The sequence below is a fragment of the Acipenser ruthenus genome, chromosome 5, assembly GCF_902713425.1.
Source record: "Acipenser ruthenus chromosome 5, fAciRut3.2 maternal haplotype, whole genome shotgun sequence".
Taxonomy (NCBI): domain Eukaryota; kingdom Metazoa; phylum Chordata; class Actinopteri; order Acipenseriformes; family Acipenseridae; genus Acipenser; species Acipenser ruthenus.
The window spans coordinates 7,961,754-7,971,755 of record NC_081193.1 but is presented as its reverse complement, the minus strand read 5'-3'; positions in this window follow the sequence as shown (position 1 = coordinate 7,971,755).

The following is a 10,002-nucleotide window of genomic DNA, read 5'->3' as shown; positions in this document are numbered from 1 at the left end:
TCTACATGGTGCACTGCAGGAGGACTGCACTCCTAGGTAGTAATGTAAGCAAATATTTCCTCACAGGAAGGGAAAACCAGACTTCAAACTTGTAATCAAATTGTTTTTTAGCTGACTTGGGGGAAGAAGCTGGCTGGAGGGGAGCTTACGGATCTGCCAGTTTCTCCCAGAAGTAGTCAGACACAGAGGCAATGCTGTATGCCATCCTGCTAGGAGGGATTCATGGGAATTACAGACTGTACAAAACTGGAGAAATGTAGAGAAAGAAGTCTTTGATTTTTCTATAGCCCTTGATAACTTGCAGTTCTAAGGCATCTTTACAATACTGTGAAACATGCATTTTTTTCAGCAGTTTATGACAACCCACCAACTTGATGTATTGAAAGAACAAGGGTTAGCTGCAAAGGAAGAGACTGCAATAGGGGTGTGACACTTAAGTCACAATCCGCTATCTACTGCAATATACAGGTAGCGGTACGATATGGATCATGATACATGTGATGCTCCTGATTGGCTACTGCTGTAGTATGATGCACAATAAGATCACATGACTAGTTCACGATAGACTATTTAGTTAAAAAACTAAATGTAAATGAGATAGGGAGGGTGTGTAGTCAACACACTTATTCTTCGTTCAAGAAACATTCGGCTTTTGGTCTTGTTTCACAATACAAAAGATGTGCACCTCTATTAAGTTATATCATGCAAAGGAAATATCACGATTCATCGATGCACAATTCATTATTACAGTCCTACTAATTAGTTACAAATTATGTTTAATGTATCTATACTTGCAAGCCAACAGAGCTACACACAATACATCACTATACAAAGTGCCGCCTGCATTTTTGCTCTTTCCTAAGTGTATTTTTTTTCTCTACATAACACAACATACTTGATCAAGGGGCACATACGGTACAGTACATAATGAAAATGTTTATTAAAGTGGAAGTGGAAAGATAAAAACAGTGTTTCTATAAGACAATGATTGATGCTATACTGTATATCATATTTACTCAGATCAAATTGTTGATAAGATACTGTAGGTAACATTTTTACCACCTCCTGGACGAATCAAACTGTACCTAGTCTCAGGTTGAACAAACAAAAACTACTCTCTTACTGTGTACGGATTACCATTGTTACGTAAATAGTAAAATTGGTCAATTTTGATTGATGTACTGTCTGGTCCCCTTGGGACTACCTTGGAAATAGAGGTACTGAAAATTGTACAGATTGTTAAGAAATATTTTAGATCTTCAAAATGCTAAAATACGGAACCTCCAACAGCAAAATAATCTGTTTCCATAAAATGAAAAGTAGGTTATCCCCATGAACAGAATAATCCTTCCTCTTTCATCTGTAATTGGTTGGTGTTTTATTCTTTTTGAGGATGAAGCTTGTCATTCCCTATTCTAGCTGCAATCTGCCAAAAAACCCTTACTGGGTTTTGACAGACTGCCATGGAAAGCAAATGTGTCTGTGTGTATACACTGTTTGCCTGCATTCCTTGAAAGGAGGATTTATCATTTCCTGCACAAGCCTTCATTCTGACATATTGCAAACAACGGCCAAACACATTGACTAAATTACTGTTCACATTCACACAAGGCCTCATGTGGTAAAAGGTTAACTTTAACATGAAAATATATTGCATGGTGCAGTGCATCCAAGTACATCTTCAAAACAAAAACAGAAAACTTGATTTATACATCAAAGAAGAACATACCGTATCTTTTGTTTTCCTGAGGTAGTAATTCAGGATGTATCCTACAAGACAAAGACAAGTAGTAAATTAGGTGTTTGAGATCACAATACATACTTCTTATATTAATCACTCTTTGTTTTCCCTTCTAAATTAGGCAGTGTCTGTTATCTTCCATATCAAGTAGCAATGTATTGGTTCAGTTTGCTTTCCTCAATAAAAGTGCGAACTGACCAAGGGTTTGGATGGCATGCAGATAATGAAATCCTCTCAGACGAGCAAAGTAAATTACTAGCACAGAAATACACAAATTACAGGCCATGTGACCTACCTCCCCAGGGTGTAGAAGAGCATCTCATAATAAATGGGCCTCAGTATTTTCAATAGCACTACAATAAAGAAGAGGCTTACGTGTGAACCGTGTCCCTGAAGGTTCCTTTATTTTGAACCCACTGGAAATATGGAAGGTGTTTAAATCTTTCAGCTCCTACAGCAACATAATAATGGACATTTTCCAGCTCGGCTAAGCCTAGTAAAGGTGTCCTGTCAATTGTGCAAAGTTTGAAAAACAAACCCTTAATCTCAGTAATACAGCATTGGTTAAATAAAAAAAAAATGCATTGTGGTTTTTATATATGTTGCATTATATGATAAGCAGTTTAGGCTCCAATAAACAATCAGATTGCAAAAGTAGCTACACAAATATTAAGATGCCAAATGTATATTTTGCAGTTATTTGGTTCAAACTTTACTTGATCTCGTCGACTGTAATATCCTCAATAAAGATCAGTCTTTTTGTTTTGCATACTTTTTTGTCATCAGAACATACTGTGGCTGCCATTCCTAAAATGTTTCATTTGATTTTAATACAAATGCAAAGACCATGCTTACGTAAGTTCAGTGCTTGCCTATACACTGCTCCTGTGCAAAGTTGCAGTTCGTCATTTATCATGGCCAGCACGCGGGTCCCAGTTTCTTAAAGTGTACTGCAATATCAGTATCCATACTGGAGGAACCCATTCATAAAAACACTAAAAAATGAAATGAAGAATTCTCAGCACCATTAGTTTGTTTTCCACATGATGTGCACTACAATAAATTGCAAGCAGACAAAGTATGAATTCTATGTGGTTTAAATTATTAGTAAAAAACAAGAAATAATCTTTATACAACTATACAGATTCATTCATTTAATAACTAACTAACTAAATAAAGTGTGCTCTGCAAAACATCCTTCCAAAAAATATACAGAGCAGTATAATGAATATTTACCTAACAGACTAGGCACATGCAAGTTATCGTGGAGGAAATGTCACTGAACATACCAAAAGCACCAAGGGGGGTCTTAGTTTGTCCTTGTCATGTATAGAACACAACAGAGATTACCCTACAAGCATGCCTCAGCCTGCACTGAGGGAGCACTTCAGTCTCCTTGACCATCCAATCTTTGGTCACTCTTATGTCGTTTTGGTTTTAATGGTAATTTGTATAATGCATATCTAGATCAGATCATTGCTTGCACTTTATGCCTTACTGTAGCACAAGGTGAAAGTCTCACTCCACAAAAAAATACATCGTTGTAATCCTGAGATTATAAAACTGCATAAACTTTTATTAAAGTTTTTTGGTTGTTGTATTTGAAACTTTAATAGAAAACTTTTTGAAAACAACTATTTATCTTGCTCTTAATTGTATTATTACTTGTACTGTGATTCTTGAAATGTATTTGTTTACGACTGTAAGTCGCCCTGGATAAGGACGTCTGCTAAGAAATAAATAATAATAATAATAATAACATATTCATCAATTAATTTGTTTATTTGTATTTTTTGTTGAATGCTGATAAACTGGTGATTTAAGGTAGCAATGCAAGTTATTTTTTTTTATTTGTTATAGCGAATATCATTTTACAATATCTCTTTAAATCTGAAATAAACAAAAGCTTTTTCTAATTTTATTTATTTATTTATTTATTTTTATGTGCTGAGAAAATTGTGATCATTTGCACATTGCTTGTTATCTATTGCCCCCTTGTGGAACTTCTGTCAATGTACAATTACTGCAGGTCAATATGAAAACCTCTACTGACTTGATCGTGCAGGACTCGTGGAGAACTTTTCTCCATCTTGCAGAGACAATTATTCTACTGTGAACCTCTAGTCATATCTGCAATGAAAGTAAGAAAGAAAGTCAGTCTAACCAGAAAATGTTCACATTTTGCTCTTTATTCAAATGGTGTTACGTAATGCTCAACTGTTGCATACAAGCACATTAGCAATACACCCCTTTAAAAGTAGAACCCACATGGAAACTCTCCCATTGTTGATGTGTCTCCATGGCAACTAGCGGAAGAAGGACTCAATTTTACTGTTAATTTCATTGTGATAACTGAACCACAAAAGTTAAGTGGTCCACTGTGGCAAAGTGGCTAAGTGTGTGCAGGTGAAGGCAAGACAGCACTATGTATTACTTTACTTATGATCCCTGGGTTTGACATACAACCAATAATCCTGTTCTTTATACACCCACACGTAACACAAAACACATACACAAGTCCTTTAGTGAGTGAATTAGTGCTTATGGGGCAAATACAGTTCTTCGTGAAACAAGGGAAGTGCTGATGTCTGGTTTGGTGCTGGCCTTTGGCTACAGCTCCTGATTGTATTAGTAGTCTAAACAACAAACAGTAAGACAGTACAAACACACACAACACTCACGTTTTCACCGTTCCTCCTTTTAGGTTTTCTCTAACCATTTACAGAGGAACAGATCACTTTACTATGTCCCCTTTTTATACCATCACCCATAACTCCTTGGTCAACGAGCGCATCCAATCCTCCAATCCGCGGATGCCATGCCGTTTCCCGTCTGGGTCATTGAGTTCATGTACCGTAGCTCCGCCCCCTTTCTAGATGGCTGACTTCCACCTAACCCTGAGAATAAACCATCTTGTCATTTATTCCAGGGTACTCTGTTCCCTTTACACAGTGCCCTCGCAGGTCGGGAGGGAGATCTAACACCAAGAATCATTCGATCTCCGTCACATCCACTAATCGTGTAATGAATGACCCCTTCTGGCCGAATAGGCACACTTTATGTGTGCATAAAAGACATGACTACAAACCTCACTAGAGGGGGTTCCCCTTTAGCGAAACCGTAGCGTGTCTGCCTGTAGTGCCAAGGTTCAACACTTCAAATCCAGACTGCAGTGAATGTAAAAAATAAAAATATAATTAATAAAAAATAAAAAAGCTTAACAGTAGGCTTAATCATTAATCCGCAGTGGCAGTGAGACCTTCAAAGCACCTCCACTGTCCAGGTCACTTCAGTATTTTATTATTAATAAAGTTTAACACCATTTTGGATGAATGGGTCAAAGTCATTGGCTCATTGACTGTGATCTACAAGTATATATATATTTTTAAATAAGCAGTACAAAATCTGCTATTGGGTATGTGGGATTGTGATAGAGAGAGAAAGGATCAATGCTGTAAATCTCCCTCCCGATTAGAAAGGGCGCTGTGTAAGGGGGAAGGTACGCTGCCTCCTAGATCCACCACCTCGGTGGTAGGTGGAAACCGGAAGGTGACCATATTAGGAGGGGCGCATAGCTGCAAGTACTCAGGACGATTCCATTGCAGTCAGCTGCGAGGCAGCCCTCTATTGGAGAAACCAGGGCGACGCGTTGACTGCAAGGAGTTTAAAAAAAAACAGCAAAAGGGATAGTTTCATAAATATCAAACTTTTTTCAATCATAAAAACAGACTTTGAAAAAAAAATCCTTAAATTACTCTTAAGTTAATGCTTTCCTTTGTATTTATTTAAAATATAATAATACATATTGTGACCTCTAACAATTCCTGCCTCCTGAACTGATTGTTTTACATTCATTTACATTTTGTAATGGAGTAAAACGATCAGTGTGGCTGACTTTCAGCTCCATGGACCAGCGTATGTTGTTAAGTGTAGAATACTGTGGCCTTGTTATTTTTACCACTCTCTAAAGTAACAGGAGATTGTCACATTGCAAAAGCCAGTGATTGCTCTAGCTAGCATAATTTCTTGTACACCGAATGCATAATTTATAGATGCATTTATTATTAATACTCTTCTAAGTCATTCATTATGTGCCTAGTGTGAGGTCTTATACCTATTTATGCTTTACCATGTTTCACTATGTACAGGAGACAAAATATTGATTTGTTATCAAACTTACCTTGTTATAAAATACATTAAACAAATACATATATCTCTGTTTCTCTCTCTATTTTTTATTTTTTTTTAATTTAGTCGTTGCCAATTATTTTTTATATTATTTTCTCCCCAATTTGAAATGCCCTATTATTTTTAGGCTCAGCTCACCGCTACCACCCCTGCGTTGACTCGGGAGGGGCGAAGATGAACACACGCTGTCCTCCGAAGCGTGTGCCGTCAGCCGCCAGCTTCTTTACACTCTGCAAACTTACCGTGCAGCAGCCTCAGAGCTACAGCGTCGGTGAACAACGCAGCTCTGGGCAGTTTACAGGCAAGCCCGCAGGCGAACGGCCAGACTACAGGGGTCGCTGGTGCACGGTGAGCCGAGGACAACCTGGCCGACCTAACCCTCCCTCCCCCCGTCCACGGTCGGCTGTGGAATAGCCTGGATTTGAACTTGCGACGTCCAGGCTATAGAGCACATCCTGCACTCTAGCGAGTGCTTTTACTGGATGCGCCACTCAGGAGCCCCTTCTTTATTTTTTTTGACAGTAAAGTTAAATCACTTTTTTTTTTTTTTTTTAAGGCAGAGAACCCAGGTAAGCCCAGAGCCGCATCCTACCTATTCACCCATCTGGAGCTATAGTGAGCTGCATGTGAGGCTGTGTGGTCCAGTGGTTAAAGAAAGGGGCTTGTAACCAGGAGTCCCAGGTTCAAATCCCACCTCAGCCACTGACTCATTGTGTGACCCTGAGCAAGTCACTTAACCTCCTTGTGCTCCGTCTTTAGGGTGAGATGTAATTGTAAGTGACTCTGCAGCTGATGCATAGTTCACACACGCTAGTCTCTGTAAGTCGCCTTGGATAAAGGCGTCTGCTAAATAAACAAATAATAATGTGAGTGACAGCTTCAGCCAGTTCTATTGCGCTGCCACTGAAGAAATGCTGGTGATGTGCTTTGAGCTGTAAAGAATAAATACATAAACAAATTCAATTATATTAATACAGAACTTTGGACAATACATTATCACCTGGTTTCACAGACCCTGATTAGCACACGCCTTGGACTGACACTGGGTTGATTAATGGGTCTAATAAACCAGCCGTACATGTTATAAATCATGCAGTGCAGTTAAACAGATTTATCACATATGTGATAACATATTGCCATTGGTAACCATTGTGATGTCATCATAATTAACATTCCTCCTCAAGAAACAATGAATTGCCTTTGAGATTAATTTGTGTGTTTCTTTTTCAAATATTGCATAAAAAAAATGAATGGTTCAGCATGTGATAAGAACTGTTCCCACACATGTGAGGGTGACTTGTGCGATGCTGAACAATGCTGTATAAGCTAGATCACTGAAGAAATATATAGGTATGTTCTTTTTACCATCGATTTTCAAACTGGAGGACTAATAACTTATAAAGTGTGCTCTGTATAAGGGGTCATTATGGTCCACTGGAACCCCATGTACCTTTGTTGTTGGAAGTAGAATTTTCCACTCCAATCCCTGATTAGTCTTCCACCTCATGCTTATCTTTTCTTTCTCTTCTTCTGGTGTCATCACACAGGCTTCAAGTGTACAAGAGCCTGGGAAGTAGACAAGTAACAGCAGTTGGACTATGTTATACTAAGGTTGTTTGAGTGACCATCAGATGAAAATTACTTTCGTTTTGGCAACCATCCACTGCTTGCTCTGTTACTATTAGGTTAATACTAAAATGTTATAGTACTAGTATTAATAATGTGGGTCTTTTGTTTTGTTTTTGCTTTGTAGAGTGACTACCTTTGAAGTGGCTAGTATCAATCTCTATGTGTGTTGTCACTTCAGGGTGGCCCAATCTAAACACTGACCATTCACTTCCAGGCACTTGTAACACAGCTTTATCACCAACCTGAAAAGAAAGTGAACAACAATTATAACGAGAATATTACAGTGAGGGTTAGACTGCAGACCCTGCAAACGTGTGTTACCGTTAATTCTGGTGAGCGGTCCAGTCTTCTGGTAGTCCCCCAGCCATCACCCATATTGATGACCCTTCCTAAACCTGTGATGCATTAAAGACATTTAAAAAATGTATTAAACCAAAAATATAAACTTTACCCTTAGAATTTAGTCAGACATAGCAATTTATTGTATTTTTATATTTTTCATTTATTTAAACAGGGTAGAGCAGCCTCCTTACTTATTCACAACAGTATTTACAGCAGGGCTCTAGTGCAAAAAAATATTGGAAATTAATAGTTATGGGAAAATTGAATGCTTTTAGATACGTTATTGTAAAATATCACCCATAACTAAACATTCAATTATAAATTCTGAGGTAAAACAAGTGTCGTGTTTCAGTGTCTTGTTAGATTTTACCTCATTATTGGACTTTAATGCTTGAACTACAGTATTTACAAACTACATACATGGAAATGAGCACACTGACATCATTTTTGAAAAAGTAAAACCAAGGAGAATGAAATTTCATGTGTGACCAAAGTAAGCATTCACTGAAGCCAACACAAAAGCCTCCATTTACCAGGCTTGCCAGGTCAACTTTCTCATCTGGGGAGACAGCAAACCAGTCTCTTTCTCCTATGCCAGAAACATTTAGATGGGCAATTCCACCATCTACAAAATAATAGTTTTAAATAGATACATTTTCTGGGGTTGTTCACAAAACATGACATATTTAGAGATTTCGTCAGTGTTTTCAAAAGAAGTTACCACAAAGACAACACAGCTTTTTTTTTTTTTTTTTTTTTTTTTTTTTTTATAGAATAAACACTGCTTCTAATATTTATGTACTGCATGATTCATGAACGATTTACTTCAATGGGAAGTTTGATAACAGGGATAGAAGCGTATTCTCATTGTTCAAAGCACTGTTTAACTTTTGAGAATACTTACACTTCAGAAAAGTTTTAGTTAAACATAAACTAAACCCTGTGTGCACACTAATACACAAGTGATAAAAAAGAAGAAAAAACATTACAGTATATAAAAACTCAAATGTGTTTCAAATTTCTTGCATTACATTTGTTTAATTCTTCAGCATGTTGTTTACTGTGTATAGTTCTCATATTTTTTTTTTGTTTTTTATTAACCCTACCTATGCTTTATCTATTCAAATATCTTCAATTTTATAAATAATGTCCTCTAACTGCAAAATATCCAAGAATCTGCTATTTTTCGGTATTAATCGGTCCTTATGTGCTCAACTATAAATCAAATCTGGCCCTTCAGAGTAACTGTTGATGAAAGATATAGAAAATAGTTTACATATATATCTGTATCTCTTTGTCAGTAAAAAACATCCCACAACTCCGTTCCTACACTATCTGCAGAAGCATTTAAATGTTAGTGTCAGATTTTCCAAACCTTACACTTAATTAAAAAAAAAAACACTAAAAAATGACACACATAGATGGATATAACACAACCAGCATTTGCAGTATATTGAATAACTTTAATCACAAATCAAGCCCAATCAATCATGTCTAGTGATCTAGTGAAATAAATGCATTAACTAAATACATTTACCTTTTGAATAGCTTGGAATTGTTCTTCTGATGCAACAGTTCCTGTTCTATCGCCATGTGCTGTAAATTCCGGAATCCCATCTTGTCAGACAGATACATCCAATCATGAAATGTGATCAGAACTCTACTATAAATTCCCGTTCTGTTTTTTCAAACTTCAGTACCGATTGGATATGTGTTTTATTTTTGCCCTTACCTTGACTCAAACATGCTGCATGAATAGATATGGACAGTGCCTAGTTTCCAGTCTACATCGAATCCATGTATAACTCCAGAAACCAAGTTGGATTATACACCAGTCATGACCTATGTGACAGATAAAGCATAAACAAATCCACAGCACTGTGATGATTTCTTTCAAAATGGATGTCACTTAAATTGGAATATTTAAATGAAGTGGCATCGTCAACCTTCCCACGGTAAGTATACTTGATTTCCAATTGTCCTTGCCACCCTCAATTTTTCCCTTTACATATGCACAGGTAATTTTATATTCCAGGATACCACCAAGGACCACAAGCAGCCAGACCAGGTAAGTACAAAAATACAAAAGTTTATTTTTATAA